Source organism: Aethalodelphis obliquidens, unplaced genomic scaffold (assembly GCF_003676395.1).
Source record: "Aethalodelphis obliquidens isolate GAN/ISIS:26980383/991018 unplaced genomic scaffold, ASM367639v1 scaffold50, whole genome shotgun sequence".
In the NCBI taxonomy this organism is placed as follows: domain Eukaryota; kingdom Metazoa; phylum Chordata; class Mammalia; order Artiodactyla; family Delphinidae; genus Aethalodelphis; species Aethalodelphis obliquidens.
In genome coordinates this window covers 994,901-1,004,795 of record NW_020837994.1, presented here as the reverse complement: position 1 = coordinate 1,004,795, position 9,895 = coordinate 994,901, and the positions used below count along the sequence as shown (strand labels likewise).

The 9,895-nt window shown below is 42.9% G+C and overlaps 1 protein-coding gene across 8 annotated transcripts in view; it reads left to right on the top strand.

The window, feature by feature from the left end:
• Positions 1-534: 534 nt before the first annotated feature.
• FAM168A (family with sequence similarity 168 member A) overlaps positions 535-9,895 on the top strand; it is a 231,250-nt gene continuing 221,889 nt past the window's right edge. For 5 of the 8 annotated variants that reach the window (XR_003428055.1, XR_003428054.1, XR_003428056.1 and 2 more), the window contains exon 1: positions 563-1,599. The gene's annotated coding sequence lies outside the window, so the exon portion shown is untranslated. Of the gene's footprint in view, positions 1,600-9,895 lie in introns of all 8 variants that reach the window. The other 3 variants (XM_027083334.1, XM_027083336.1, XM_027083335.1) reach the window with 3 other exon arrangements.

The window sequence follows — 9,895 nt, the reverse complement described above, 5'->3', positions numbered from 1 at the left end:
CTGGACCACCCGGGAAGTCCCCACCATTATTTGTTTTAATTAGTGGAAATGTTGAGCCCCCAGAAAAACCAGACAGACCTCGTTTTGGAGCACCACTGAGGGCAATAGAAAGCCATGAAAAGCTTTTAGGTAGCAAAGACAGGTTGTTGTTGGATTTGAAAATTATATTTTTTGAAAATAGTTTTATAGCTTAAAAAGTTATGTGCTCTTTTTAAACAATTCAGGCAATATGAAAATGAAAATTACTTGAAATCTGACACTCTTTACTCCAAGATAATCACAGATGTTATTTTGGGGAACCTCTTTCCTGAAATCTTTCTATGCTTATAGAACATTGTCTCAAGCTTCATATAAATTAGATCATTCTAAACTTGCTATTCTCTTATCAATTTTTTTCTCTCGAGAATAAATTGTGAATAGCTTTTGATGTCAAGAAAAAGATCCATATCATTATTTTAAACAGCTGCTTAATAATGCATTGTTTGTATATATAATTTAACCAGCTCCTGTTGAAGGACATTTACGTTTACCTCACTGTAATCAACAATCTCAGATAACAACCTTGTCCATTCATCTTTTCCAAATTGTTTGATTATCTTTCTAAGGTAAATTCTTAAAAGTAGCGGAGCTGGGTCAAGAAGTACGCTCTTTTTATATTTGGGTTCAAGCTGCCAAATCGTCTACAGTTTTGCAGGGAGAGCAGAAGGAGGCTGCTGCATTAGCTCTGGTGCGAGACAGTGGCAACGGGTATTGCGAAGAAAGTACAGACTTCCAAGTGATCTAGCCAATGTAGGCCTGTTCTCGGTGGGTTGACATATTTCCTTCGTTTTTTCCTCTCTTTCACTTCTTTTTCTTAACATGGAGGAAGAACTGAGAACTGCATCTCCCAGCATTTCGCAAGGATCACACTCCCTGGGAACTGTAGTACCGGGTCTGAGAAGGGTCCGGAAGGAGGGCGAGAGTCTGTGGGCATACTGGGAAATGTAGTCCAGCGGGAGGTGGTGGTGGGGCTCCGTGTGGGGAGGTGTGCGCGCGCGTAAAGAAGGCGGAGACGCCGCTAAAAGCGTCCCTTGGGGGATGGGGCCGCTGTGGTGCCTAACTTGCCTCCTTTGTGGTCTTTGAGTCTACAAAAGCCACCCGCGGATGGTTGGCTTTATTCCACTGTCCGAGACCAAGGAGGGACTAGTCCCTCCGCATCGGGCGCGCGCCGGGAGGCGCCGGCTGCGCGCGGACCGGAGTGGGGCATGCCGGGAGTTGTGGTCCCGGCGGGCTGAGGCTGTGGGACGTGTCGCGGCGCTGCGCTGGCTCCTCCTTCCCAGCCCTTCTCAGCGGTCCCCCGCCCCTTCCCTCAGCCTCCTCCTCCCTAGCCCGCAGCCCAGCGTCCCCTCCCCCCACCCGTCGGGCTCCTCGGCGGCTACTGCAGAGGATTCAGAGCCGAGTCGCTGAGAAGGAGGAGGCTCCCAGTCCCTGCGCGCCATCCGCCACCTTACTGGACACGGGCGAGGGAGCGAGAGCGTCGCCTCTGTAGCCTTCAGAGAAGACAAGGGCATCGCCGCTTCAGCTGCCGCCGCCGCCGTTTTCGCCTGCAGCAGCTCGCCGGTGAGGAGATCACCCCCCCACCCTACCCCGGTCCGGTCTCCCTGAGCCTGGGCCGGTGGTACTGGGGAGAATGAGAGTGGGGACTGCGGAGCCCCTTCGCGGGTTGGGGGAAGGGGGTTGAGGTCGCGATGGAACGGCGGGCTGGCTGGGGAGACTTGTCCAGGCGCGGGCTGGGGGTGGGGTGAGGGTGGGACACAAGCAGGTTGGGGGGGGGGAGAGACAAGGGAAGGGGACTTTTAATGGGAACGATCTGGGACAGGAGCGTGGGGTTGTAGGGTTGGGGTGGAATTTGGATGGTTTTGGGCGAAATGGATGTTGAGACTGGAGTGGGATGGCTTTTAATGGGGGAGGGGACTGACTGAGGGTGGTGGATTTGGGGTTGGCCTGGAGCAATTGACAGCTTGGGATCTGGGCCGGGTTGCGGGGTAAGGGGTTGATTGTAATAGAGAGTGCGACTGCAGAGTTGGATAGGACCCTGGGGGGTGACTAATTCAGGAGGGTGGAATTTGGGGTGGACCTAGGGCAGGCTGATAGAGGTGGTAGGAGCCGGGGGTGAGGAGGGGCTTGGCATGGGCTGAGACCTGAGCTTGAAGTGGGCGCTTGCCATCTGGGGGTGGTGGAATTTGTTGAGATTTTATGGAATAGCGTGGGTTAGGAGAGCAGAGGAGGTAGAATTCGGGGTTTTCCTGGGGAGTGCTTATGGAGGTTGGAATAGGAGCTGGTGGGGGGTGGGACTTTGAATGAGGGGAGTTGTGAGGGTGAGCTGGCAGGAGGGGGTAAAGTAGAAGTTAGGCCCAAAATGGGCGAACAAGGATTGGAATTGGGCGGGGAGGGGAAGGGGGGGAGCACAGTGGGATGGGATTTAGAGTGATCTTAGAACCACTGGTGGCTTCCTGGGTACAGGGTGAAGGCAGAGGGCACAGAAGATGCTTCTGGGCTGGACTTACTGAAAGAATAGTGGCAGGTGGTGAGCAAGGTTGGGGGATGGTATCTTGAAGAAAATGTCCCTTGGCCAAGGTGGCAGAGGGAGTTTTGCAGCAAGAATGTCTGAGATGAACTGGTAGGACTGGAGAGGTGGTTGCTGATAGTGAGGTAGCAGATGTGGCTAATTAAGGAGTGGGAAACCTGGGGTTGTTGGTATGGAGGGGGCAGGGAGGATGGAGAGGGGCAGTGAGCAGTGCTGGGAAGAGGTGGATTGGATGATTCTGGAGAAGGATTGAGATGGCCTCCAAGAGACACAAGAGGGTTGGGGGTTGGACTTAAATGGACAGCTTTGGAGGCTGTGGTTGGGGAGAGAGAAGGTACATAAAAGACTTTTCTAGAGGACTTCTTAAGCTGTTAGTTTTTGTTTGTTTCACTTGTATTAGTATCATATTTGGAAGTAAACCAACACGAAGGGTAAAGTTGAGAGGGGCTTCAGTTAAGGTAGAATTGCGGAGGGGAAAGTATCTTCTTTTTTTTTTTTTGAGGAGGGAAAAGTATCTTCTATTATTCATGTATTATAAAAAGAAAGTTGGGGGAGAAAACCCCACTCCAGTAACTAAAGATGAAGAAGATGAAACTGGAATGTGATAGATGTCTTTCTATTTGACGTCTCTGCCTTCTTTCCTCTCTCCTCCAGGTGCATTTAAAAATTAGTCCTGGAATTTGGTATTAAATAGATTTGATGAGCTTGAGGTGGTTAAGGGAGCATTCCTTGCTTGAGAACTGATGAATGAGACTGAAAAATACAAGGCTGAATTTATTTCCCAGTCAGGCAACGTGCATGTATTCAGAAAGAGCTTAGGCCTTTTTTTTCGCCTCCTCTTAAAATTGATTGCTTGAAGACTCCATTTATTGGTGTCCTGGTTTGCAAGGCAATTAGGCCCATCATTGTATTGCAGGCTAATAATCCAGAGATGAATCTTGGTACCACCGTTTTACGTAAACAGAGAGAAGACAGAAAATATGGAAATGTCATAAATATTCATTGGTGAGATAGTTTGGTATTTTCATTTGATTCTCTTTTGACATTACCTGATAAGATTTAAAATAATTGGACTATATTTCTGTAGATTGAATTTTCTTCTAAAGGAATTCAGGTGGTTAGAATTCTGTCAGGTGTGGATAAAAACATAAAGAATCATTTTTATTTTATTTTATTTAGGAGATGTAAGCGTATTCCATTAACTACAAAAACAATACTTCCATCTATTCATCAGAAATTTTATTTAAAGCTTAATGATATGCTCATTCTCATGGCAGAAGAGTGATGCTGGAAAGTAGAGAAGGGTGTTAATGGAGGAAACATCTTTAGGAAAATAGTTTTCTGGACTTAATTGCATTAACTGTGATATGTTAAACCTGAAATGGCTGTTGATTAGAGCTTAGATTGGGGAAAAATGGGGAGGGATGTAAGGCACCAATGGGATCAAAATAATTCTTTTTTTGTTCAAGCTTCAGGGTTCAGCTTGTAAACAAACCATTTTCCTTGGCCTTCACAATTGAACACATGAAAATACCCAATATTAAGAATCTTTTTTTTTTTTTTTTTCGGTACGCGGGCCTCTCACTGTTGTGGCCTCTCCCGTTACGGAGCACAGGCTCTGGACACGCAAGCCCAGCGGCCATGGCTCACGGGCCCAGCCGCTCCGCGGCATGTGGGATCTTCCCGGACCGGGGCACGAACCCGTGTTCCCCGCATCGGCAGGCGGACTCTCAACCACTGCGCCACCAGGGAAGCCCCAAGAATCTTTTTTTTTTTATTGTAGCTCCAAAATGGGCAGAATGATAGAAGGTTGGACTTATCCTTGGAATTGAAAGTGTTTTGTTATGAGGAAGCTTTCTGTATTGCAATAAAAATCAGGTTTGAGCAGTTACCCATAATTTGATGAGAGAGTAATCTAACTAATGCAAGCATTTCTCCTCATAACTTTACTCTGGGGTCCAGACGTTGCTTTTGTGGATCTGCAGGCTTGATCTAGAGGTGGGATATTTATATGAAAGCCCTAGCTTTTGAGAGCTCAAAATGGAAAGTAATCGCTTGGGAGAATTGTCTTGGTGGATTTTCTTTTTCCCCCTCACAGCTGTGTTCACCTGTGCAGTAGAAATGTATATAAAGTGTTTTAGTAACTTCACCTCATTTGATTCTTCCAGTATTCTGGTGAGAAGGGGAGAGCAGTGGAGGTATTGGTAGACAGGTACCTTGGTAGAATGAATAGCTTGTTAATTTAGAGGTTGAGAGTCCTGAGTTCAAATCCCCTTTCTACCACTTGATAACCTAGTGATTTTAGTAGTCATTAAAAACCTTTCATACTTAGTGGTAATGGTTGCATAACATTGTGAATGTGCTTACTTCCACTAAATTGTACAATTAAATACAGTTAAAATTGTTAAAAAGTGAACAAAAAACAGTTGTCAAGGAGCTTTCAGTGTCATGGGAGAGATAGATGATTTAAATGTCGTGAGAAAAGTGAGGCAAAACTAACGTAGTGGTCAAGAGTGTGGGTTCTGAAGTTTGTCCACCATTTACTACTACCTATGTGACCTTGGGCACAGTGGTCTCATCTGTAAAATGGGCATAAGAGAACTAATCTCATAGGGTTGTTTTGAGGATTAAACAAAAGAATCCATGGTAAGCATTTAATACAATGTGTTACATTGTACACATTAAAAATATTAGATGTTATTATTATTAGATAGAAGAGACTAGAATGTGAATAGCCTTGTGTGTCCTACCGTTGAGTTCTTAGTATTATGATCTATTATTTAGTAAGGAGGTATTACTTTGTATTATTATCTCACAGTTTGTCTCCATATTAGTATGTTGGCACTATAGTCTAGGAACTTAAAAAAAAAAAAATTTTATTTATTTGGTTCCGCCAGGTCTTTGTTGCAGCTCGCAACTAAGCCCATGAGCCTTTATTGAGGCATGCGAACTCTTAGTTGTGGCATGCATGTGGGATCTAGTTCCCTGACCAGGGATCAACCCAGGCCCCCTGCATTGGGAACGCAGAGTCTTAACCACTGTGCCACCAGGGAAGTCCCTAGTCTAGGAACTTTAAACAGTAAAGTACTAAACATATATTAGTTGTTAGTTTCCTCATCTATAAAATAAGAAGAAAAACTGCTGAGAGGTAAAATGACTTGCTTAAGATTACACAGTGAGTGGAAGGGTTTGGGTTACAGCCCTGAAATTCTGATTCTTCAACCCTGTTTATATCTTCTTTTTAAATTGTGAGATAAACCGTATGTATAAAAGTGCATATAATATAAATCTTTAATTTAAAGAATGATAGCAAATTGAAGGCCTATGTTTTTGCTACCCAGTTTAACAAAAAGGAGATTTTTAGTACCTTTAAAGCTTCTTGTGATTCCCTGCCTGATTGAATCTCTGTCCTTCTCCCTCAGAAGTAACCACTTTCCTGAATTTTGTGTGAATCATTCCCTTGCTTTTAAAAATAGTTTTACCAAACAAGTATGTATCCTAAACAATATATTTTGTACCTTTATAACTTTATATAAATAGAATCATAGTGTTAAGTATTTTTCTGTGACTTGCTTTTTTCTTATTTATTATCCTTATTTTTAATTTTAAAAGAGCTTTATTTCTTCCACCATTAATTAAAATAACATGCTCATAGCAGAAATTGAAAATTACAGAAAAAGTAAAAGAAGCAATATTATTGTCTATAGGCCATTACTCAGCGACACTTATTTGTATGTATATTATATATACACATATAAAAATATATTCTTTAGGATATGTCTGTAAGTATGCGTGTACATACATATATGGGTAGTCTAGATGGCAAGAGGAAGCCAGTTTGCATTTATGGATGATCAGATTATCCAGATGTGGATCAATCATACTTGGAAATAGGAATGGGAGAGGGTAGTAGCAGCCTTTGTGAGCTGTGAAAGAACAGCATCTTAAGAATTTTTTCTTATTGGCGGATTTTTTATTTACTAGATACTGATTCTTTTAATACCAGCTTAGAGCTTCATGTCATGTTTTGGCAAGTCACGTAACTCTTCTGATCAGAATTTCTGTGCATGTTTCTTTTTGCAGAAAGGCAGCCTGGTACATTGGTCCTCACCTGATTGTACAGGAGGGTCTGTCCTCTGATGTACAGAGTGGACCATGAATAGGAAGTCATTAGTTATGCATATCAGAAGCTTAGCAACCTAAACCCCAAGAATTTTTTGTCTAAGAGATGTGAAATCCAAATGCATTAATAATCTGTTAGAGTTTCAGTTTACTCTCCTGTTAAGTGGGGCTCAAATGAGGTAATAAATGTGAAAATACTCTTTAAACTGTAAAGCACTATATAAATGTTAGTTGGGGGTTTTTTTTTTTTTTTTTCCCTCTCTAGTTTACAAAAATGAAATCAGGGCACCCCACACAGAGGTGAAAAGCTTGTCATATTTGGTTTATTGCCTTTCCAAAGGGTTCTTCTCCCAGTGGAGGAGGAATACGTGAAGATCAGTTCACAGTTTCTCCCTTAAAACTTGAAGATTGTTGGATATAGTGGGACAGAGAGGGTGCTAGAGGACTTTCTCCTAGTGAATTTATGGGACCTGGTTCTACATTAACTGTGCTGGCTTGCTCAAAATGAAACAATTGATGCTTTTTGATGTGGAGAATGCAGTATACAATGTTTGCTCTTCACTATCCTGACAAATACAGTCATTTCCCTCTTAGTTTTCTACCTGTAACTTATTACAAGGTAGAGTAGTACAGTGAGATGGATTATTTATGCATATGTAAAAGAGAGATAATACTCAGTTATTGGGTTGTTAATGGATTATATGAGATAAGAAGGACAAAGAACCCGGAACACTGAATGGTACATACGTAGTTGATGCTTAATATGGTAAATACTACTGTTGTTATTTTTATTTTACTTATGAATTGTTTACAGCTAACTTTTCCTCCAGGCTATTCTTTTATTATTCAGTGTTTTCCTGCTGCTATATCTCCCCTTACTCATTTTACATTTGGAATATAAATTTATTTTAAAATGATCATAAGTAAAGCAAAACAAAGAATGTAAATCCTCAATGCATTCCAAGACCAAGGAGCTAGTAGTCGGTGTGTGACAGATATGTTTAAGACATCTGTTCAACAAGTATCTATTGAGTGGTTATTAGATGACAGTCAGGGAGTGCTGGGAGTATGGGATACAAAAATTAAAATTCCCTACTCTTAAGGAGCTTATAGTTAATCTAGTGTGGAGACAGACATGTCACACATAACTGTAGCATAATGGAATAATTGCTATGGTGGGGACCTGGGCAAGGGCCATGGGGAGGATGGAGGTTGACATGGCCTGACCTGCCTGAGAGAGCAAGGAAGAGAGAGATGCTTGGGGGAGTTAATGCTTGAGCTGAGACCTGAAGGATATGTGGATGTACTGGGGAAGTAGAGGTTACGAATGTTTCATGACGTCAACAGCACAATCTTCCTTGATTTTTCCCTCCCAGTGTTCTTGTAGGCCTTACTTTGTACCTTTTTTTAAGGGCTTTCTAGCATATATGCCTACTGTAAAACCAAATAAACCGGGGCTTAACCGCTGGTGGCGCAGTGGTTAAGAATCCACCTGCCAATGCAGGGGACACGGGTTCGAGTCCTGATCTGGGAAGATCCCACATGTTGCGGAGCAGCTAAGCCTGTGCGCCACAACTACTGAGCCTGTGCTCTAGAGCCCGCGAGCCACAACTACTGAGCCGTGTGCCACAACTACTGAAGCCCGCACGCCTAGAGCCTGTGCTCTGCAACAAAGAGAAGCCACTGTGATGAGAAGCCCGTGCACCACAACAAAGAGTAGTCCCCTGTTCGCCGCAACTAGAGAAAGCCCACGCATAGCAACAAAGACCCAAAGCAGCCAAAAATAAATAAAATAAATGAATTAAAAAGAAAAAAATAAGGGGAGAGATTCTCCCGTCCCTTTTAAAAAAAGACATGCTGTACTATTATGCCCTTATTCTTTCCATATGTTGTGCCTTCCACCTGGAAAGCCCTCCCCCTACTGAGTTCCTTAATCTTTACTTTGTCCATTAGATGAGCTGTACTAGTGAATGTATTTCATGGTTGTTCTTTCCAGTCTGTTGTTTAGCAGGAAGAGATTTTTGAAGCTTTTGAAACTACCTGATATTTAAGAAGAGATCTTTATTGTTTCTGCTTTCTCAGTAAATGTTGATATTCCTTAGTGTTGGCTCTTTGACTCACTGGACTTTTTAAGTTTCTTTCTTTGAGTAGTGTTGCCCACTCTTTTGGCTTTAACTGCTGCTGTATGGTGATGACTCTCAAAATCCCTATCTCCAGCTCAGACCTCTTTCCTGAGCTCTAGACCTGTATATCTCACTGTCTACTGGCAACCTGCATACATCCATTTTGATGGTCCTTAAATTCAGTAGGTCCAGAACAACTCATTTTCCCCATCTCCTTCTTCTGGCCTCTCCCCTTTTGTATCTCCCTCAAAAGCTAAAGTCATCTCTTCCTGTAGTTTTGTCCTAACTTAAAGGCACTGCTGTTCATCCAGTCATTCAAGATATGAATCTGTGCTATTAGTCTTTTCTTCTCCCTTATCTCTATAGCCAAAAATAAATCCTTCTAAATATTTCTGAAACTCATCTCCCCTTTCCTACGGTTATCCCCTTAGTTCAGGCCCTAATCTTACCTGGACAAGGGCAGTAGCCTCCTAAGTAGTTTGTATATCACCCATGTAGTAAACCTGTCTTCCACCCAGCAGCCGGAACATCTACCCAGTGGTGTATATGTCCACATCACTCCCTTGCTTAAATCCCTTCATTGGCTCTACAGTCTTAAGCTCCTTAGCATGACATATTAGGCCTTCTATGACCTGTCGTTATGTACTTCTTCTGCCTGATCTCCCATCACTGGTAATACTGAGTAACATGTAATTTCTACAGATATTTTACAGTTTCACACCTTTGCTCATGCTGTTTCTCCTTTTATTCATCCCTCTGGGTTAAGTGCATCTCCCCTAAGGAACCTTACAGAATCCTTAAGGTTGTCATAAGTGCCCCCATTTTGTTCACAGGGAGTATCCAGTGTGTGCCTCTGTCATAATATTGATATTGCCCTGTTTTAGGAAAATTGACTGTTTCTGTCTGCTCCTTCACTTAACTGTAAGTTTCTTGGGGGCAGGGGCTGTGTTCTAGTCATCTTATACAGTCCTAGGTCCTGGAGGGTGCCTTGCAGGTAGTGAATGATTAATTTTTGAAGTGAACATAGTAAGGAGAGATGACAAAGTATGTCATGTTCTAACAAGGAGTAAGATGATAGGTGTTT